Below are 24,216 nucleotides of genomic sequence, written 5' to 3' on the forward strand. Positions count from 1 at the left end.
CAGTTTTGAGGAGTTCTTAGTACTGTAATATAGAGGCAGTAAGCAGAGTATAGAGGAAGGTAGGAAGTATTTTAGGAGAGCAGAAAAGCATTTATGTGATGCAAGGCAGAGCCAGGAATGCAAGAGTTATGATTTAAGTGATTTTGTGAAGAGTGAGATAGATGGTGCTGAGGAAATATTCTGGGGGAGGTTATTCCACATTTTTTCTATGGTATGAGAGAAAAGAGCTTTTCCTGCAGTGTTGTTGGCATTAGTTATACGTAAAAGGGTTTTGTTGGATGAGCAGAGTGGACGGTTTGCTTAGTATTGGTTCAGTAGTTGGTTCAGGGCTGGAGTCTTGTGGGGATTCTTTAGGATGTTATAAGTGAGGACTAGTTGGTGGTAACTAATTAAATAAGGAAGTTCTAACCACTGTAGCTCCTTTAGAACAAGGCAATGATGATTTCTAAAAGCAGAGTTATTGGCGAATTTAGCAATCTTATTGTAACATGACTCTAGTTTGTTCATGTCTGTTCTCCTAATGTGGGTTAGGATTGGAGATGCATACATTAGGGTAGACAGAAGGTGGGTTTGGGCTAGGGTGACCCATGCTTGGTCTGATAGGAAGTGTTTGTGTTTGTATAGGGTTCCTAATTTTTTATGTATTTTTTTAATGGTTTGTGAGATATGGACATCAAAGTGAAGATCTTTATCTATTTCAATGCCAAGGAGCTTAGTATGGAGGGAGGGGGAAACTGTGGTGTCATTCTTGGAGGTGATAGTGAAGGAAAGAGGTGTGGATCTGTATATGTTAGGGGTGAATAGGAGTAATTTGGTCTTGTTGGGGTTAAGAATCAGTTGGATATCAGTAATCCATTTTTCAACGGAGCTGAAGGATTCCTGGGTAAGGTTTTGAAGAGTGGTTAGGGATGGGGCTGAGCAGATTAAGGTGGAGTCATCTGAGTACTGTATAAGTGATGCATGCAGTGTGGAGGTGTGTAGTCTGTTGGTGAAAATAGTGAATACTAATGGGCCCAGTATTGAGCCTTGTGGAACACCTATGGTGGATGATAGTAAAGATGATAATACTCCTTGCCATTTGACTGATTGTTTCCTATCGGAAAGATAGTTTTTGATCCAAGCAGTTGTGGAGGGGGCAAAGGACATGGACGATAGAGTGTCTAGAAGTAGGTTATGTGAAACCATGTCAAATGCCTTAGAGAGATCTAAGAATACGGCTGATACAAAGTTGTTGTTATTTCTAAGATGGTTAACCTGGTTAGTAAAAGAGAGAAGATCAGTAGTTGTACTATGGTTTGGGCGGAAGCCATGCTGAGTTGAGGAGAGGAGATTATGTGAGGTTAGGAAATGCATCACTTGGGTGTGAATACATTTTTCAAGGAGCTTGGACAGGGGGGATAGGATAGCAATGGGGCGGTAGATTGATAGCTCATAGGAGTTGCTACCTTTGTGTAGGGGGACAACATATGATACTTTCCATAGCTGAGGGATGTAAGCTTCTTGTATGGAGCGGTTAATCAGAATTGAGACAGGTTAGGCTAGGGATTCTGTTGCTAGTTTTAGGAAATTAGTGGGTAAGCCATCAGCTGCGAGAGTCGTAGGTTTTAGTTTTGAGAGTAGTTTTTTGACTATGGGGGTTGGTACGGGTGAGAGAGTAAATGATGGTGTATTATTGTGATCCTTAGTGGGGGTGGATAGAGAGTAATTGCTAGATAGCTGGGTAGATAGTGATAGAATAGAATCTATGAAGTGATGATTGAATTGAGAAGCTATGCTGACATTATTAGTGTTTGAGTTGGGAGCTGGGGTGATAGCTTTGCCAGGTTTCAGAAGGGAATTGATAGCCTGCCAGAACTTTTGGGGTTTTTTGGAATGTTTGTTTTGGATATTTAGGAAGTAGCTTTGTTTATCTAGCTTTGTTTGTCTTTTGGCTTGATTATGAAGTTGTTGATAGTTCTGCCTATTTAAGCCAGTGTTGTTCTTTTTCCAGATCTTCCAGGCATTATATCTGGCTTTTAGTAAGCCTTTTGTGGTCCTAGTCAGCCAAGGGGCATAGTTTACTTTGGTTCTAAGTTTTATAATGGGAGCTACTGTATTAAGAACATTCATAAAAGTACTATTGAAAGTTTAACTGCCTGGTCTAGTGCTAGAGTATGTAACGGTTGCCAATTACATTGTTGTAACATACTGTTAAGAATTTGTGTACTGTTAAGAATTTGTGTATTTACCTTGTGCTCATCTCTAGTTTCCTTATACGGTATGGGTTTGGGTATGCTTACCTTTTTACGAAGAAGAAAAGTGGGGCAGTGATCTCTGAGTGCATCAGGTAGGCAGCCCACGTGATAATTCTGCTTGGGGAAGTTTACTAAAGTCCAATCTAGAATTGACTGTTTCTAGGATTTTTTGTCCACTCTGGTGGGTTCTTGGATTAGTTGTGAGAATCCAAATAAGTTAATATGGCTTGTGGGATTGCTAGAATTGCAGGATAGCCAGTCTAGGTTTAGGTCTCCTAACAGGATAGTTTCTTGTGGCAGGTTGGCTGTAGCCCATTGTAAGATTTCCTCTATTATTGGGGAGTTATTTCCTGGAGGGATATAACTGCATAGGATGTTGATTATCTTTTTGTTTTTTAGAGATAAAATTGAGCCTAATGTTTCTGCATTTAGGAATTTGGGAAGTGGGGTTTGCAGAGGATGGAGGTTGAGTGTGTTTCTAAATAGAATTGCAACTCCACCTCCCTTTCTAACATCTCTGTCTAGTCTTAAGATGTTATAGCCTGATGTTATAGTCTTCTAACAGTGACACTTCTTATATTAATAGATTTATAGTTTTCTCTATTCAATACTTCCATGATGGTTTGATTTTTCTCCTTCCTTTCCCTCACTACCCCATGTTCTTGTGGTAGAACATTATCAGTTATTAATTTAGCTGCGCAATAATATATCCTGTTTACTTCTGTTATACCATCTGGATCTCTATGGACAGTCCTAATTACTGTGCTCATTTCTTTTATCAGACTTCTGACTTTTTGGGTTTTATTGACCTTCTGCAATCTGTTTCTTTCATTGATCTTAATATATCTATCTATGTCTATTAAATCAAGCAACTCTTCTCTTAGCTCATTTTCTTAAAAAACTGAGGGCACATATCTTTTTTTCCATTTTCTGCGGGCATTCTATAGAAAGTTCTGTAGCATCTTTCTGAGGGAGATTCTCTTCAATTTCATCTTTTGCCATCCGCTGCTCTGTCATATGGGAACTTACTGGCCTATCACTCCTCAACACTACTGCATCAGAGTTTCCAGTTTCTTGTTCCTTCCCTTGCTGTCCAGCTTTAAGTGAATGTTTATACTGGTTTCCTGTGGAAGGCTCTAAAATATCTTCATATGGCACCTGACCAATTGCTTCCTGTTCCACTGTTTTCCCCTTAATTTGGATGTCCATTGCTCTATCCTGTTGTGGTGCTTTCTGAATTAGATTTTTACAGTGAATCCTTCACTTCGCAAGTACTCCATAAATTCAGATTCTATTTCTTTAACTTCTCCATTACTAATCTCCTTTTTCTGGTTTTCCTCTTTGTCTTCTTATTTTTTGTATTGTAATGTTTTCCATGTCCGGATTCCTTTGCCTGTATTTCTCTTCAAATATCATGTCACAGTAAGAACGAATGTATGTGGTACAAGAGTGTGTTCTTCCCTTTCCTTTGTGAGCAGTGACTGTCTTTTGATACATGATGGCATTGTGATTAACATGTATTTAGACATTTATTGTTTGTGGGTTTTATTTTCATGTACACCACATAAATTGCACACACATTGTACTCACAGGCACCTCTCAAGGAAATATTCTGAAATTTATCATGTTTTATCTCCTAATTAAGTCAATATAATCTCAAACTTCTTTTTTATGTGCATTATTCCTGACATACCCTCTCTAAGTGCATATCTAAGTGATCGTAATATTATCCACTTAATTATTCATGTACTACTGCTAACGAGTCACACCTGCAAGCCCTTGACAAGCCCCCATTCTCAATAGTAATTGGAGTACTATCACTTCACTCTCAAGGTGAATTCTTTGGCATCCATGTCTTGAACACATAATAACTTTGTTACTTCTTAACCAACCTGCCTCACTTTCTTTGTGCTATGTATAACAGGTATATTGTATTACTGTATGTTGTTTCAATGTGCATCTTTTCTCCCAGGGCCTCCGCTGAAAAAGGACATGCGAACAGTCAGACTTTCCAGGTAAACAGATGTAAAATAAATAAATAAAATAAATAATTATAACTTGGTTACAATCGGAGAATCCATCATAACCCTCTGTGTTAAATATAAGCTTCAGAATGTAAAAGTACAGCCATTTGGTAAGAACACTCTTAAGGCTATCAAAATATAGAAAATACAGTATATAAAAAATATGTAAAAGAATACAGCATGATAAACTTACTGTGATACAGAACATAAAAAAGTAAATAAATAAATAATGCTCAATAGCCACATAATTTCCTGCTACTGCACTACCCTAAAGGGAGCAAAATCATTCTTTTAGTTATTGAATTCATTATAGACAAATCATCATAATAATAGACACAGGTTATGATTTCATCTCTAAAGGCTCCATCCTAGCAATAAGCCATGCAGACAAGAGGAAGCTTAAAATCTAGAATAACTTTCATCGACATATACTCATTTCTGCTTACACAAGCCATTGTTTTTATCACAGTTTAAACAGTTAGAAAATTCAGGGCTGTAGCAGGGATTATCGTTGCTTGGGCAATAGGTAGAGGAAAAGGATCCCTGCTGTAAGATGATACTCATAGGTTCATAGGTTCATAGGTTCATAGTTCATATACAACTTATGCATTTTTGGATCTGTTGATATACAAATAAGGTTTGTGACTTACAAATGGAACTCTTTCTCTTCTTAAAGACTTGCAGAGTACAATGGAATATGTGTGATGTTCCACTTTGGATGAATCATATTAATATGGGTCTACTTTGACCCATAAATTTACATTTGTTCGAATTTCACTAACCCAAGTCCACTTATCTGAATCTTCATTAATTTGAATGCACGGACTGCTGAAATCCTTTCCCTGTGAAAGGAATCTCTTGGCCACCACGAGAAAATACCAAAACAGACCAAAACATAACCCACCAAAGTGGGGGGTGACCTCCCCCACACCAACCCTACTTAAATAGATCAACTCCAAAATCGCACTACATTGAAGAAAGGGCAAAGTTCACCATGGTGGTCAAGTGGTTCCTTCCACAGAGAAGGATTTTGTCAGTCCACGCTTTTATATTAATGAAGATTCAAAGAAGTGGACACGGGTAAGTGAAATTCGAACAGATGTAAATTTGATGGGTTGAAGTAGACCTATTAATATACAATGCAAGGTCTTTTTATGAAAAGTAGTACTAAAATCCACTGACTTGACACTTCCTTGCAATTCTGAAAGATAACAATATGCCCCTCTAGTTTTCTGCATTCTGTCTCAAAATTCTCAAATGTAGAAAAAAGTGTGTGGGGGTTGAAACTCATTCTAACTGCCTTAAAATGCAATGGATCGTATTCCCCTTTCCCTTATAGTCATAATTCTCTCTTCCAAATATTTGTTTCCTTTACATTATTTTGTGTTCCTCTCTCAGTCACATTGTTCCATTGTATTCTTGTCTTTTTAGAAGCATTATTGAATGCAATGCCAGTTTCAGCATCTAGCAGATATAGGCAATTTTAGTCTAATGACATGAAAAAGTAGACCAGTCAGTTAGGACTGGAGTATAAAGCAACAAATGTATCAAGAAATAAAACTCCTTCCAAACATGGCTGTAGAGATGGCTCAGAGTGTATAAAAACAGTAACAAAACTTTAATTAAACAGATAAGCACTTTCACAGAGTGAAACACATCACAATCATGTGACTGATAATAGCCAATTAAGGTTAGAACAAAATATGAAGTACCTTTCTAAGCTCATATTAGGAAGCCAAAGAAATGAGTAGTAAAAAGTACTACACACCTAACGTCATTAGCGTGGCACCCAGCCACACACACATACACCCTAAATCTGTGCTGCATCCCAAAAAAATCTAAAGAATAAAAAGCAACTTACCACATCTAAAAATATACATGAAACAGTAAAAAGTAGACGTAATGATAATAACAAAACTACTATCAGACATATATGTAGGAAAGTAGATCAAGTGCTATAGCTTTTTCAAGAAATATTAATTAATACAAAAACCAAAAATTCAACATAAAACTACTAAGGAATGAGAGTCAATGGCGCAAAGATCTCATTTTAAGTACTGGTTTGAGTGAAACTTTCTCATTCAGCCCTGGTTCAACATCTGCTTACAGCAACAGTATCCACTTTTGTTCACTATTTTCTGTTTTATTCTTTATGTCCAGTTCCCTTGCATTGTGCTTCATTAGCTCTAAAGCAAAAAAATTAAGAGTGTCTTGTTCCACTGAGCATAATGTGTTTAGCTGAAGCATTCATGCTTTTGCATTTTGCAATATCATTAACATGTTCAAAGATTCTATCCTTGAGGGACCTATTGGTTTTGCCTATATAAAAGGCACTGCAAGTGCAACATGTGGCATAATATACCAGGTCTCTGTGTCAGCAGTCAGCATAAAAGTCAAGATTAATGATGGTTCCAGAGGTATGATGTTCAAAAGAAGTGCATGTAAGGATAAACTTACAAGCCTTGCAATTATGGCTAAATGTCCATTTTCCATCTGAAGCAACAGGACCTAAGGCAACATGATTCTTATAGCACAATTGCCTTTTTAGGGACAGGTTATTTTTAAAATAAAACCTAGGTTGAGAATGAACAACCTGTCAGACAGCAGGAATAAGATAGGCAAATTTTTCTGGATAATGTTGTTGCGTCTTTTGGCTTTTCCTGGTTAGGGGTTGTCACAGTGGAACTCTGGTCTGCTAATGATTGGTAGTTGATTTTTATGTGCCGAGTTACCAGCCTTGATGCACAACCTTCAACGAAGGTACGCCCATTCACGCATGTCTCCACGCAGAAGACGCTCTAGCTGAGAATCGAACTGGACAGCATCTTACTGTGAGGCGACAATGCTACCACAGCATCACCACCGCGGGTGCAAATTTTGACATCATTTGAATAAGTAAGGACAGGTTTCTTCTTGCCATAGTCATGTATAGACAGGGAATAATTAGATCTTTGCTCAGAATTCTTAGAAAAATAAGGCTAATGTTTCAATGACACACTTGTCAATATCGGATTTCTTATAGCCTCTGTCAATAAACTCTTTCTTCAGCTGTTCAAGAGCTATACTCACATCTTCATCTCTATTGTGTAATCTCATGTTTCTAAGAAGCAGTCCTTTCAAAATGTTATGGGTAATGTGACCTGGATAACAAAGTGTTTTTCTTACTCGGTTTCTTGTGGGTGCAAGTCACTAAATTATACAGATCTTTCCTACTAACAGTGACATCTAAAAAATCTATAGCTTCTCTTGAAAATGTACAGCTAAACATAAGAAAACCAGTAATGCCATGTAAAAAAGATATAAATGCTTTAAGTTCATCTTCACCTTGTCTCCATATAATAAAAATATTATCCACAAAATGCCTACAGAAGCAGATAGAGGGCACAAAGGTATCCCCATTCAGGACCTTGTTATTCTCCCAGTGTGCAAGGACCAAGTTATCATAACTGTTTGAGCATGCAGTGCCCAAGGCCATGCCAGTTTTCTGTAAATAGTAACAATTGTCAAATGCAAAAATATTGCTTTCAAGTATAATTTCAATAAGAGCGAATATTAGCTCAGTCCTATTAATGGACATATCTGTATTTAAAGTTAAATGCTCCCTAATGTTCTCAACCCCTATGTCATTAGGAATTAAAGTGAATAGTGATGTAACATCAAGAGTCACAAAAAGAAAGCCATCTTTACAGAGATCCGATTCAGCCCAGGAATATAAATATCCCAGAAAATTCTTAGTGTCCTTTAACACCGTTTTAATACAATTGAGGATAGGTTTGATGGCGTTCTCTTTGTGTATAGACAGAGGTTCAGTGACCCATCCTCTGCTGGAAAGGATGGGTCTCATGGGAGTTTTATCTGGGCTCTTATGGACTTTAGGTAGCCCATACGCAATTGGTATAACAGGACTCTCGATGGTAAAATAATGAAACAGCTCTTGCCCTATCAATCCTGTCATCAATAAATCATAAATCAAGAAATGAGCTCTGTTTATGAAGTCATCTACTTTAAATTTCGCAATGTGATATAGGTGGTCTCATATCTATTTTAAATTTCACAATGTGATATAGGTGGTCTCATATCTACTTTAAATTTTGCAATGTGATATAGGTGGTCTCATATCTATTTTAAATTTCGCAATGTGATATAGGTGGTCTCATCAATGAGCATAGATAGCATCTGTTCAAGATAGAAATGTATTTCCATGACTACGCCTCCTCCTTTGTCGACAAGACATATTTCTATATGTTGGGCTGCTTGTAACTCTAGCGAAGCATATATTTCTATGTGGACAGCATTTAATGGTAACTTCAACAGTGCTACTTTGACTTTTTATTGTATAAGCAAACATTGTTTTCTGATGATTTTGTGTTTTGGTATATCATATTTTAACTGTGATGTTCTGTCTTAGAATGTGTTAGAAATTCTTTGTGATGGCATTGAATGTATATTATTTTTTAAGATGATGTATATTTCTTTAAGATGATGCATGTTTCATTTTTATGGGTAACGCTACTTGAGCTTGACTTGCAACTTGAGTTAAGGACTGTTCCTGCCTTAATTAGCTTTTAGACATGTGATTCTTATTCTAACAAATGATTGGCTACGATTTGCATTTTTAAATGCAGTTGTATGTTTTCACTTTAGATTGGTCTGTAGAAGCAGAGGAGACTCTGTGAAAGCCCTTACCTGTTTAATTAAAGTTTTGCTACTGCTTTTATATGCTCTCAGCTGTCTTTGCAGTGGTGTTTGGAAGGCGTTTATTAGTCTAATGACCATGTACATGTTATCAATATCCATACTCAGGTTTTGCATCCTTTGTCAAGGAGGAAGAAGGCAGTTAGCCTCAAGATAAATGTGAGAGCACCCATCCATTTGTACCTTACCCAAATGGAAAAAAAACAGAGATGTTTCTAACTAAAAAAAAAATAAATGATTTGAAAACTCTCAGATACCTTAACAGATTAGCTCAATTACTCTTATATTCAGTGGCCAACTGGCACCTTCACAGTGACCTATATATAGGCCTCCATGCCATGAAGGAACCAGCCCTGTTTAACCTACTGTACCTTATTATGACCAATGGCATTTCAAACACTCACAGGGAAAACCTTAATCAACAATAAATTAAATAAAATTTTACATGCAGATAGTTTCATATTCCAGCATATTCACCACCTATGGAAGCAACTTCTTCCACATATGAAGCACAACAATATTATTGTCACCTTCAAAGCTAACATGGCCAGCCTTAGTAACTGTGGAGCCCAATTTAGACCATTTTGGAATGGTCCCCCAGCTGACCACAACACCCCAAACTCCTGTCACCCTCTGGTCTCATTAGGTATCAGGAATGCATGCTATTACTGTATATTAAAAAATAATATCCTTATTTATTATCTTATATATAATTTTTAAACACAACACTAAAGAAGGCCATGCTACTGTGAAGTAAGGTAAACTGAAAATATTAAACCTGGTAACATATTTTGACCTGTCACAGTTCCCAACTTCATCTCCATACTCTCAATGCACTGGGATACCAGGATGTTTGTATGATCATGTGAGTAGGTATAGGCTTGATGGTTGTGGGGAGAGAGGGGGCTAAAAAGAACATGAACATTTCTAATCACAGTTATACTTCCTCATATCATAGTACCCTTTCTTCCTTCTTGAAGTTACAGTCACCTCCTGCACCTTTTATAGGTTCATAGGGTCATAGGTGTGTACTAGGCTAATGGCCCTGGAGCCTTTACAAGCCTAGCCCGTAGAAGTGCTCTGGCCTTGTCTATAAAATACTAAACTCCCTCACCAAGATAATTCTCCTACCTTGTTGCAGTCATAAAACTGTTAAATTTCCTCAGAATGATTACTACTAAAAATAATAAAATAATATTAACAGTAATGATAATAATCTCAGATCTCTCCTTAGACACAACATTGCTCATACATCTCAACACTTAAAACACATGTATAACTATTTCTAAAAGTTTATTTTTATTTACTTAATTATTTGCTGCAGATCGCTTACAGCCACAGCTCAGGCCACAAAGGCAACAGTAAAGATTACATGCAGAGAAACTCTATGTCAACACCTAAGCAAAATGTTCCATCAGGTGGAAAGAAATCAAAGTGCCTGAAGAAAACCTATGTGGAAGTAGAGGGAGTACACCAAAGTCTCACAATTTGTTTCACTTTCTTCAGCACACTTTTCTCCAAAAACTGTTCCCCAGTCCAGTCCAACCAATTTCGATCTTTTAGTTTTTATTTGTCTGCCCCCAAATCCCATTTATATTTGATTCTGAAACTATGAAATTCTTGCAGTCCCTTTATGAGTTGAACTATTTCTGTTACTGCTTTCCTGTTTTCACCAAGTAGAATAATTTTAACCACCTCTTCCTCCCCCTACTCAACATACAGAATTTGTGTTAAAATTGTCTTAGATTATTTTGCTCTTATCTGCATCTGCAGCAAGTGTTCCTCTTTTGAACTAGTACATTCTGTCATACGTCTTGGTGATTAGAAGTTACTTTGCATTACAGTATCATCATTTTTTTCATGTTGCCTGAGGCTATTTCACAGTTATTTTATAGTTCTGTTCATTAAGAAACAGTTGTATATCCCACATCAGCAAAATAAACAAAATAAAACACTGTCCCACTCTCAGTCTTCATATTAAGCATGGTCTTATTATCTTCTGCAACAGTATCTGGAATGATTCACAAAACCAAATATTTAACAGTTTTGGGTTGAAATCCCTGTTGTTGAGTACTCAGCAAAATCAATTGCATACATCTGCTATTTTAGAATGAGCATCTAACACTGTGAATCACATACATTCCACAAAACTGCTGTATTAACAATACTACACTAACCAAAATTACAATGAATTATAGGAAATGTAGTCCATTCCACTGATTAGATGTCATATCTAAAGCAGAAGCAAAGGTATAGGTAGGTAAATGCATTGCACTTTGCTGCCATGATTCTTAGGCAAGTCTTGTGGACCACATAAGACATAATGATCCTGCCACAGCCTAGTGCGGGGACCCCTGAGGGAGTGCGGCCCCATTGGGCCAAATATGATCAATTGGCCTAAGGTTAGTCCTGAAAGCTAACATAGATAAATTGATGGGTAGCCACAAATTCAACCCAAGGATTATCTGTATGGCCATCCTAGATAGTGGAGCCAAGCATTAATAGGGTTTCCTAAGGGTGTTTAAGAGTTAGGATTATGGCCCCAGTGACTGCTTTCCTAGTAAAGTTCTATGATCCTTTGTTCATGCGTACCTTTGCTATCTTAATATACAATCTACTTCTGGAACATAAAGAGTTGAAATAACCAGTCACATTATGCAATTTCCAAGAGAAATGTGATCATGTACATAAAGAAGTGAGTAACACACAAGGTCTGTCACTCACCAGGTCAGGATGAAACAGGCGAGCATCATGGGTTCTTGTTCAAGCAGCTTTATTATATACAAACACATCATAAATCAGGTTAAGTAACTTTAACTTAGGTTGCAGGTTGGCATGGTGGTTAAGGTGTTTACCTCATAGACAAAAGATACAGGATTTGATTTTCACCAAGGAAAATTGGCTAGGCTTAAAATGGCCCCTGAGGGCAGATAGCCTTGTACTTACTATAAACCTATAAGACACAGCACACGGGGGCACAGGAAAATAATTTTCTTGGGTGGCAAAAGCCAGGGTACCATTTGGCTGGGCTTATATAGGTCCTAGGGCCAATAGCCTAGTACCTACCTATGAACTTATGTTAACACTCTGGCTGCACCTTCAAAATGGCACTGAAGCTAACATGTGCTTGGCATTTATATGCACACACAGATTTTGGAAATGCTTCTTAAATGTATAGCATACCTGTTATTCTACAAGGTTCATCTGCAGCACTTTATATGGATACAATGAATGAAAACAACACATTCCTCTCAACCTCTTAGAGCAAAAAATCTGAACAAAGCTTAAAATTATGGGGGAACAAATAGGGACAGATTTTAAATGTTGCTCTTGCAAACTTAGAAATTTGATAAAATAATAGATTTTGTATTAGCATGAATTTTCTGAAGGGTGTGGAGCCTTAAACTCAAATATTTGTCATTATTTAATGACTTCTTTCCTCAGCTATTTGCCAGAAAGTTACAGATTTTATGAGGAACACACCAAAAATGTGAGGCAAAAATATGGACAGTCTACAAAAATCTGTACAGTTGAGAGGTATGAAACAGCATATGCACTTTACTTGGCATATATTAATACAGACGTGACTTGTATAGAAATAACTGTCCTTGTTTCTAAAACATTTAATTGGAGATAGCTCAATATAACAACACAAATTAATAAGTAGGCAGGTATTAACACAACTGAAAACCACTTTCCTAAATGAACAATTCAATGAAAATGTACAAAATACAGCCATAACACCTCTGTCTATTTATAACCCAAAGCCTATCCCAAACATAAAAAACAATCTAACTGTAGATCAATATGTGTGTATATCCCTTTAAAAAACTATCCAAGGGCTTGCACTAGAGTATAAATACTGGGTACATGCGAGACTGACTGCTATTTTGTAGTTAGCTGTTGAGATGTAAGCATATATGTATGTATGTATGTATATATGTATTTATGTATGCAAGCACTGTTTGTTAACTAGTTCACTCATATTTAAAAATGCTGCTATCCATCCTGATGTGTTTTTATGTATTAAAGCATCTGAACAAAACCCAAAGCCTTCTTGTTATATGTATTAGAGACGAACAAGTGACATGGTGGCAGAAGCGGCATGTCTAAAGGACGTGGTACCAGAAGCAGCATATCTAAAAGGGCCTGAAGTCAGAACCTGCATACCAAAGGGGCATGAAGTTTAAAATGGCTTGGTGAAAATGATTTAAGGCACTTATCCAAATGCTGGTGGAATATACAGCAGTAGACCATCACAAAAATGTGCATAATTTATAAAACAGGTTAGAAACGAATTTCAGGTATTATACTTGCTCAGCACTATTTCTTTTTCGCGTAATATGAAATAAGGCATACAGAATTCTTTAAATAACATTTGCATAAACAGATATGTATGACACTGATAAAATATTCAAATTACTACGGAACATGCTTGAAATTAAGTCTGAATTGCATAAAACTAATAAAATAAAGGGAAACAACTGCATTTTCGCAAAGCATATGTATTTTTCTTATTAAGGAAAGATATCCGAGTTATCAGAAGTGTATAAAATGTTCATGTTTATGCAGTGTTACAGTAAAGTTGTTTCGCAAAGTATAGCCATTACAAGGCATATTTCATAAAGTACAGCTATTACAGAGCATATTTCACAAAGTATTTCAAAGAGTTTATTGTGCATTTGAATATTGTTACTAGCTCACGCACAGTTTGTTCATACATAACTACAGGGCCATATTTTCAGTGTATTTGTGTACACTTTGTGGGTATAGCAAACAGATTTTGAAAACCCAGTGCACTTGTGTTTGACAGTAATATTGCTGAGAACTAGAGAGTGTTTGAGCAAGAGTACGATATTTTCATACAGGCTATATTTCCTGATAAAGATGATCATACAAAGGCATTTATTCTACTTAATGTATCTGGGTCAGAAGCTATAGAAAGGGAACCTTCATTTGTGTATGCACCTGCTATTTATACTGGAGAGGGGAAAAACCATCATATTGTTGTACCAGCTGAGTCAAGGGAGGATCCAGAGTGCTTAAAACATAAATTTAGAGAAATGTGTAACCCCCAGACAAATGTTACAATGGAAAGGCACTTATTTTACACAAGGGATCAAAAGCCTGGTGAAACTTTTGCAGCATATATAACTGACCTGAGAAATAAGGCTAAAACATACAGATTTGATGACTTAAGGGGTGAGATGATAAAGGACAGACTTGTGTGTGGTATTAAAGATGATGCTGTGAGAAAGATTTTGCTTCATGACAGTGATTTAACTTTGAGTAAGGCCATTGAGATTTGTCATATACAAGCTCACAGAAAAGCACACAAATATGCTTACAAATGAGAGCAGCTTTAGAAGCCACAGTGACAAAGGTCATATAGATAGTATGCAGCATGTGGTTAAAAGAAACAGGCCCATGCATGGCAGCTGTAACCCCTACAGCACCTACTGGTAAACCCCAGAACTTTCTAACAAATTCCAGACTTTGCACAGTCTCAGTGAAGCATGAGTGAGTCAGCCAACTCAAAGCATGGGTCCCAACCAAGTTTCATTGCCAACTGTCATAATTGTGGAGAAAGTCATGAATCTAAGAGGGAGAAATGTTTAGCTTTTGGTCAACAATGCCACAAATGCAATAAATGGAATAATTTCAAAAGATTTTGTAAATCAAAAGGCCCACAGTATTTTATTAAAAGGGAACATTTTAAGAAATTAATCAGTTAGACTGTGACAAGCCTACTCTTTATGTTGATGGTGTGTCACTGCTTCATAAAACGGTCAGTGTATTAGATTTAAGGGCAAAAAATGAAGCATTTTGTACTGTTCAGATAAATGGCAAATCCACAGAGCTCAAAGGTGACACAGGTTATAGGTGCAATGTTTGCTAAAGTGTGTAAAAGTGAAAGGCTTGATTGACAAGGTGTGCAAAACTTGTTGCTTATGGAGGTGAAGAAATTCAAAATTAAGGCTCAGTAGTGCTTTCCAGCAGAGTGGAAGAAGCTATGACTTATTATTTTATGTGGTCAAGAGGCACATTCAGTCATTATTAGGGCTCAGAGACTGCTTGAAATGGGATTGCTTTCATTTAATAAGGAAGTCCATCATGTTAGCTTAAAAGACCACTACTCTAATTTTGCCCAGCACATTCTTTCTACCTATGCTGATCTTTTCAAAGAAAAAATAGGCAAACATCCAGTTTTGTACTCCATGAAGTTAGACACAGAGGTTAGTCCAATTATTAGGCCAGCACGTAAAGTTCCAATAGCCATGCAGGACAGAGTCAAACCTGAGTTAGATTGAATGGTGTGACGAGGTGTAATTTGTCCAGTGGAAACTCCAACTCAATGGGTATCTTCCATGGTAGTAGCTCATAAGAAAAGCTCAGATAACATCTGAATATGTATTGATCCATGAGATTTGAATAAAGCACTAAAAAGACCTCATCATCCAATGCCAACAGTCGAAGAAGTTGCGGCCTTGATGCCAAATGCCACTATTTTTTCTGTCTTAGATGGGAAGAGTTCATTTTGGCAAATTCAGCTTGTTAAAAACTCCTCATTGCTCATTCCTTTCAGTACTCTGTTTGCCAGGTACAGATTTTTGGGAATGCCATTTGGGATACATTCTGCAAGTGAAGTCTTTCTGCGTGCAATGGAGCAAATTTTTTCTGGGTATCCTTGTGCTATTATAGTAGACGACATCCTAGTAGGAGGTCATGATGAAGCAGAACATGACAGAAACCTCAGGAAAGTTCTAGAAAGGGCACATCAAGTGAATCTTAAGCTCAGTGCACAGAAATGCAAGTTTAGGCTATAAGAAATTCCTTATGTTGGTTATTTATTTACTAATACAAGCCTACGACCAGAACCCTCAAAGCAAACAGCCATTCTTGAGATGCCAGCTACAGACAATGCTCAAGCCCTACAATGTTTTTTGTCATGCTCATCTACCTAGGCAAGTTCATTCCAGACTTGAGCCAACTTTCAGCACCACTCAGAGAGCTGACACAATAAAGATGTATCCTGGTCTTGGTTAGAGCAACACCAAAGAGCATTTGATGTCCTGAAACAGAGAATGCTAGTCAACCAACTCTCAGATACGGTGATGTTCACAAACTAGTTACACTTTCCTGTGATGTTTTGAAATTTTGACTTGGTGCAGTCATTCTTCAAGAGGATCAACCTATTGCTTATGCATTCAGAACTCTTACCCAAACTGAACACCAGTGTGCCCAGATTGAGAAAGAGCTTTTGGCAATTGTGTTTGCATTTTCGAAGTTCAGTGGTTATGTTTATGGTAGATCTGTCCAGATCAAAACAGACCACCAAACATTAGTCACAATCCTGAGAAAGCCAATGCATTCAGCTCCAGCCAGACTGTGATGTATAATGCTGAGATTGCAAAATTACAGTTTCAAACTTGTCTAAAAAAAGGCAAACTTCTTTATCTTGCTGATACATTATCCAGATCACCCAGAAATACCACTGAACAGAATGATAATCAAGGTCCTCAACTGATTGATGATTTTGAAGTTATGGAAGTGAGAAATGTTTCTTCCACACATCTTGATGAGCTGACAGAACACACAGCCACAGATCCAGTTTTACAAAAGCTCAATCACTTTATCAATCAAGGATGGCCATCATAGCAATTTAGTTTACCTCAAGAAATGCATCCTTATTTTCCATACAGAGATGAGGTTTTGTCTGTCAAAGGTATCATAATAAAAGGTCCAAAAGTAATTGTTCCAAAGTTCTTGCAACCTGAGTACATTGCTATCTTGCATCGTGGTCACCCAGGAACCAAATCTACCAAAAGAAGGGTGAGAGAACTAGTATTTTGGCCTTCTATATCACAAGACATTGAGAGAGCACTTTCATCTTGTTCAGTATGTAATAGTACTAAGCCACATCAACAGAAGGAACCACTTCAGCTTAATCAAATTCTGGAACTACTTTGGTCAACAGTAACCACCAATATCTTCAAGTGGAATGGTCAACATTATTTGGTGTTGCTAGACTCTTACTCCAGTTGGTTTGAGATTGACTTACTTCCTAACCTACCACCTAGTACTGTCATTACTAAGATGAAGCATAATTTTGATGATCATGGAAATCTGCACAGAGTTATTTCTGATAATGGCATACAGTTTACAAGCCAACTGTTCAAAATATTTGCTGAAGAATGAGGCTTTACTCATGTCACAAGTAGTCCAGGGTACCCACAATCAGATGGTTTGGCAGAATGCACAGTGCAAAGTGCAAACAGTTACTTGAGAAGTCTAAACAAGACAGTAGTGATGTTTTCTTGAATCTCTTGAATCTCAGAAATGTTCCTCGTGATAAACATCTTGGTTCACCTGCTCAGACACTTCTGTCGGGACAAACCAGAACCACATTACCAGTCAGTAAATTGTTGGTTCCATATGTCAAGAACAACAGATCAGTAAAAGCCAATCTGTTGAAGGAGTGCCTATCCCAGAAGTCCTACTACAATAAGACCAGTAAACCACTCAATCCATTGCGAGAGGGGAGACGTGGTAGGATACAGACATCCAAAGGTTATGATCGGATTGGTGTCATGAAGAATATTGGTCCAGAGTCGAGATCGTACATCATAGAATCAGAAGGAGCAACTTTTGGGTGGAATCAGAAACATTTGAGAACGAGCCTTTACAGCAGCATATAGCCTGCGAGAGAGACTCTTTATCTCAGAGTGAGTTATCCGGTGTTTCAATTCCAGAGGAAGTTCCAGAAGACATTCCTGTTCCTGTGATGAATCCAAAAGTTGCTGATATGAGCTGTGCACTGCATACCGTCCGTGTTGCTAAATCTAGTCCCAAATGTTATGTCACGAGATATGGCCGAATCTCTAATCCCTGTAGCAGATATGAAGCAACTTGGACATGAACACTGTGTTTTGTTTCTAATGTATTTAGTAATGAATGCCTGACTCTAATATTGTATTTTCAAAGGGCAGTCTTTTAAGAGGGAGAATGTAGATCAATATATGTGTATATACCTTTAAGAAGCTATCCAAGTGCTTGAACTAGAGTATAAATACTGAGCACGTGCGGCAGTGACTGCCATTTTGTAGTTAGCTGTTGAGATGTAAGCACACACACACACACACACACACACACACACACACACACACAAACACAAACACAAACAAAACACAAAAGCACATACTCTTCATGCACACCAAACACACACACACACATTAGAAATACACATACATACACGCACACTATACCTGTCAACCTCTCAAAGCAAGAAATCTGGACAAAGCCTAGAATAACAAGGGAACAAAGGCCTATAAATAAGGACAAAATTCAAACAGGACTCTTATAAGCTTAAAAAGTTGCCAGAATAACAGGATTTCTATTAGCATGCATTTTCTGATCAATACATAGTCTGAAACTCAAATGTATGTCATTATGTAGTGACTTCAATCCTCATTGATTTGCCAGAACACACACATTTTTTTAAGGAACACACCAGAAATTTGAGGCAAAAGTCTGGACAGTCTGTGAAAATCTGGACAGTTGAGAGGTATGTCACACACACACACACACACACACACACACACACACACACACACACACACACACACACACACACACACAAGCACATTCATATACATGGACATACAGCACACACAATAATGAAATCATGACCAGCAAAAGCCCCAGTCTTTGTAGTGCTGGCACTTTCCTCAAGGTTAGTGAGGATATTTTGTAATAATCCCCACCCAGGGGCCTCCTTTACACCCTCCTACTTCTAAAATATAACTTAATGTATCACAAAATAAGATATGTATTGCTTGCTAATGAATTGGTTAGGAATAAAAATCACATGCAGTACCTCAGACTTGCAACCATTATCATTTGCCATTCTCCACATCAGACTATACCTCCTCTATCACGGAGGACTGAGACATTCAAAGCTGGGTGACATTTATGAATACCCATCTGATTATTCAGGTCCTATTTGAAGGAAGATAGTGTCTCACTATGCTTGATTTACAGAGGGGGCTTTTCCAAAGGTTGGAGCAGTACTGAATAATGAATCTGCCTCCCACTGTATTTTGGTGATCGCTGAAGAAGATTTAAATCCACAGCACTGGTAGTTTTGGGACTGTTTGACTTGTGAAGGTACAAAAGATACAGAACCACTGGGTCCCTAATTGCACAGGAGGCAAGACAAGGCACAGGTCTCCTCTGAATAAGTGAAGGGGAACATAGAATAAGCTATTATTACATACATGTAGGCACATATTTAAGTCATTCATATCAAAATAAATGTGCTTCCAGTAGAATCACAGAACCAGAAAAGAAAAACAGAAATTGAAAAGAAATAACTCAGCAGACATAATTCAGAAAAGAGTAGGTAAAAGAATTTTCAGATCCCACCATTGCATAGCACTAAAAGCCTAAATTGGTTAGAACTACCCCACCAACTAATATATGCGCAGTTTCCTACCACCTGTAAAATTATCCAGCATCTATCTGCTTGTCTATACAACTATGTTCCCAGCTAGTCATTACAATACAATGACCAAAATCTCCTGTCTGTCCACAAACCTATCCAATCTGACAGGCATTGCCTGTACTCATACCATGTTACTAAGGCTAAGATCTCCTTATCTGTGTCCATAAGGTCAGTACCATCCCTCCCATCCTTCAAAACCACTCTGAAAGACTTCCTAGCCAAAAGCTGTCTCTGTTCTTGCTCAACACCAGGATAAACTATGCCCCAAAGTGTGAACAAATACCCATCATACATTACACCTCCTACTCTCCTTTCTTCAGTCAATTCCTTACTTCTATTAATTTATCTCCCTTGTTTTCTCTCTAAATATATCATAAGCCTGCTTTTCACTCACTTCATATTGCAATTCCTGTTTGTATCACAGTGATTTACCTTTAATTTCTGTTTAAACTGGCTAAAATTTCTCTAAATAATAAATCATTGCCATATAACTTGAATCTATTCTTAGCCAATGTTTTCATATTATGTATAATTTTGTATCAATATTTATAAAGCAGATTTTTTTAATTATTTTTAAAGACTGTAAAATTATTGTTCTTAAAATGTTTTGTAACATATTAGAGCTTTTCTCCACAGGCCTCTGATGAAAATGGGCTCTTACCCAGGGGTGTTCCCTGTAATCAAATGTCAGTCACTAAATAAATAAATAAACAAACAAACAAATAAATAAATAAATAAATAAGGCACTTGAATAAAAATAATTAATCACGGATTTTTTTTTTTTAAAAAGGTCAGCTAAGTTGCTTCATCTGATGTGGATGTATCTTTATGGCCAAGTCACCTTGCCATCTTTACACTGAGGTCTGAGTGACTTATACCCCGTTTACAGCAGGATATCAGGATGGCCAATAATAAAAGTAATCAGTGATGCACAGGCCCACTGTATACCAAGACAGATACATGCAATCAAAAATAAAAGAAACTGACCTTGTTTAGCAAAACTTCTATAAAATAAATTGCTACTTTTTCAGGGATATATCTGACACTTGACTCAATGATTTGAGGTTTTTAAAGGACTCACATTTAAAGTACCACTGACTACAGAAGAGAAATTCAGTAAGGTGGCTACTCTATAATCAATCAAATGTCCCATTAAATCTGAGATGATGCTGTGTGTGTGGCATGCAAATGCAATGACGTGAAATAAGATCTTTTCCCAAATGCCTGACCTTAAGCATGTTCACAGGGGACTGTAAAACTAAGGCTTACAAATCATCTGTCAGATTTATCTGACCACAAAAGCTAATAGCACTCTTTGAAGATCTTGTAAGTGATTTATGCCATCACATTCCTAAAAATGTAAACAGCAGGGGATAACAGCGAGATATGTACTTTCGGATAGGCTATATAGTTCACAGGCAAGGATAAATGTAAAAAGTCAGGTCACAGTCATCCAATATTATCTACAGTATGCGTGCAGTCTATTGAGTATAAAGTTCCTGTGTTAATTTTGGAGCTGATCTTATGTTCATTTTGGAGCTGTTACTGATATTTAATAGCAGCATTTACTGATCTGGTGTTTTACTCACTGAGTGCAGGACTTTTAAGATGTTCATAAACAGAACAGTGATTAAACTGAAGCCAAAAGACCTAAGGTTCTCAAACACCCATTGGTTTGACTAGTAATTATGAAAGTCTTGATAAAACAGTTTTCCCATGTCATTCCTCAGTGGGGAGTATGGTCATAAACACTGAAGTGATGAGTATAAAGACACAGTACCTCCATGCATCAAATGAAAGGCTAAAGGACTGACTCTGTCTGTAGATCAATTTTTAAAATGCTTTGGTTTTAAATAATCATTTGCAGTAAGCTGAAATGTGTGTTTCTCGGATATTTATGACTAAAACACAATGGCATCAGTTCAGATGTATTACAGAAGAACTTTTGTACTATTATAATGATTTCCTAGGATTCAGAGAGATTATCACTGCCAAAGCTAATTAGCTACTGCAGATCAGCCAATTAACATGGCAATAGTAATCCACAATTCAAATACAAGGTAAAGCTACATTATGGAACACCTCATTAGCTGCCAATTGTCATGTATCTGAATAAAACACTGCTGTCTCACACTTCACTGCTCAAGTGTTTCTCCTGCCAGCAAGACCTCTTATTGTGTTTGCACAGTGACCTCCCAACACACATGCATGTGCATGAACACGCACGCATGTGCGCACACACAAACACACACACACACACACACACACACACACACACACACACACACACACACACACACACACACACACACACACACACACACACACAAACTCACATACATTTCAGGATGGATTCACTATATTTACCTCTGCAGGGCAACTACCAAGACATGCAAACAGATAAACATGTGTGCACTCACACACACACACACACACACACACACACACACACACACACACACACACACACACACACACACATGTATGCATCCTTGCATCACTGCAGCCACATTTCTGGACCTAAAGACAAATACACACACATGTCTACATACATACAACAGGCACACAGGCAAATAAAAAACACATGAACAGTTCAGCTGTAGCTATCTGAATTCCCCATAAAAACCATGACCAGTCTATTGGACTAAATGAGTGTAAGCCATCAAAAGATGGCACATACTTTTTCCTCCTGGTAAGGAAAATAATTCAGTAGAGTTAATACTCTGAATCACGATACATGTGGGTCTATATTATGTCAGCGAAATGGCATTACAGCGAATGCCATTTCGCTGACACATATAGACGGAAATCTTAAAAGAGTGAAACCCCAGTTCACCAATTTTTTTCCCATAGAAAAAAATCGGTGAACCAACAAAACACAACATTAAAACATTACAAAGTGGTGGGCTTTGACTCCCCACACCCCCTAATATGGGGGAGCTGTGCCCCCCATCCCTCCTAACTAAATATACCAACTCCGAGATCGCACTACAGTCAGGTAAAGGGCAATGCCACGGCTCAGGCCAAGTGATTTCTTTTCCTGGGAAAGAAATCACTGACCTGAGCTTTCGCTCTTTTCCGATTTTGGTTTATATGTGTTGGTGAAACAGCATTCGCTGTAATGCCGTTTCGCTGACATGATATAGACTCATACATGTTACTCTAGTGCTAGCATTTGCCACACCACTGAACTGTTGCATTTTCAGGTAGCTTTTGGCAGTAAGACCTTTAACTGCACTATGATCAGAGCAAGAGAGTGGCCTGTGAATCACTAGGACATAATACGCTGTAAAGCTTTAGGAATTAAGGCTTTTCACAGCACGGTAAACCTTCTGAATCCAATGGATTATTTGTATTGCTTTGCAATATGCAAGCTTGTTATCACAAACTCTACTTGAGAAGGATGGTGTTGGTAATGAAGGTGAGAATGCATGATGACAACAATTAACACGGTGCTCCCTGCTACTTCAAACATAAATATATAACCCATGTCAATGTAGTTGTGGTAATAGGCTCATATTTTTCATAAGATTGGCAATTACTAGCAGTTTTTACTCCATTGTAGATTATTATCCTAAATAAAATTATGCCTTTCATAGTCTGCCTGCTCTATGAATGGCATCAGAGATTGCTTTTCTTTGGCTTACAGAGTGCAAATAATAGTTTTCAAAAAAGAAATGTATGAGCAGTGTTGTTGGACAGATGTGTATTTGGATTAACCTGATGAGTTTGTTCAACTGTATTCAAAAGTTGGTATCCCCTTGCTTGTTTTAATACATCCTATTTGTCCTCAGTAGAACAATGCTTGAAAAAGATCATTTCTGATGATACTTGGGGCATATGCATGTATTTGGCTTAAAAAAATGAAACAGTTAAACACAAAAAGTTAAAAAAAGTCTATAGAGGGAAATTGAGGTAGCTAAAATCCTACCAGTTAAAACTGCATTAAATCTAAATTTATAGAAGAGTATGAATGCTATTTTTACAAGAAGACACTGAAAACATTCCTTCATCAGTACCAAAATGTTATTGTTACTCTGGTTTGTGACTCTGTTCTTATAAATTTGAAGCAGACTACTTTTATGTCATGTCTCAATACAAAGTATAACTCAACTTACAGAAGGTGGTTCCATGGTTCAGAGAAGTAAAGCCCTGACCACAAACAAAATTACTCAAATTTGGATGCTGTTCCCAGCACAGGATGCATCAGCAAGGGGAGGTGGAGTGAGCAGGCAGTACTAGTGTATCTGTTTTGGGGAAAGAACTTGGATTGGCTCATTACTGCCTGAAATGGCCCCTAAAGGATGCAGAGCTTGGTGCAGTAACACAAAATATCATGGCATGTGCTTGGCATGCAACAAGCTGAGCATAGCACTGTAGTAAGAAATGAGTGCATGAGCAGTTACGTTTATGCACCACATGGCTAGTATTTGTCACTCCCACTTTGGTAGCATGTACATAGGATCTGTAAAGGGTGGGGCTAGACTAATTAATGAAAAAATCTCTTCTCTTGCTCCAATGCAGTGTGCTTTGGCCTTTGGGTAATTCCACTGCCTATGGACAACTAGAATTTATTTATTAGCATGAATAGCTCCAGTATGGGGAGGTAAAACCCAACCCTCAGACAATTGGGGTAAGACAGTTGTGGCATGGGATGTGAAGTGGTGGGGATATGAACTCCTTTCATGGCTGCCTGGATGATAGCCCGTCTGAATATCCCTAGTAAGAGTTGAAGACCTGCTGTAGTGCTCTGACAGTT

The sequence above is a fragment of the Protopterus annectens genome, chromosome 1.part2 (genome assembly GCF_019279795.1).
Source record: "Protopterus annectens isolate FY-2018-M chromosome 1.part2, PAN1.0, whole genome shotgun sequence".
NCBI lineage: Eukaryota > Metazoa > Chordata > Ceratodontiformes > Protopteridae > Protopterus > Protopterus annectens.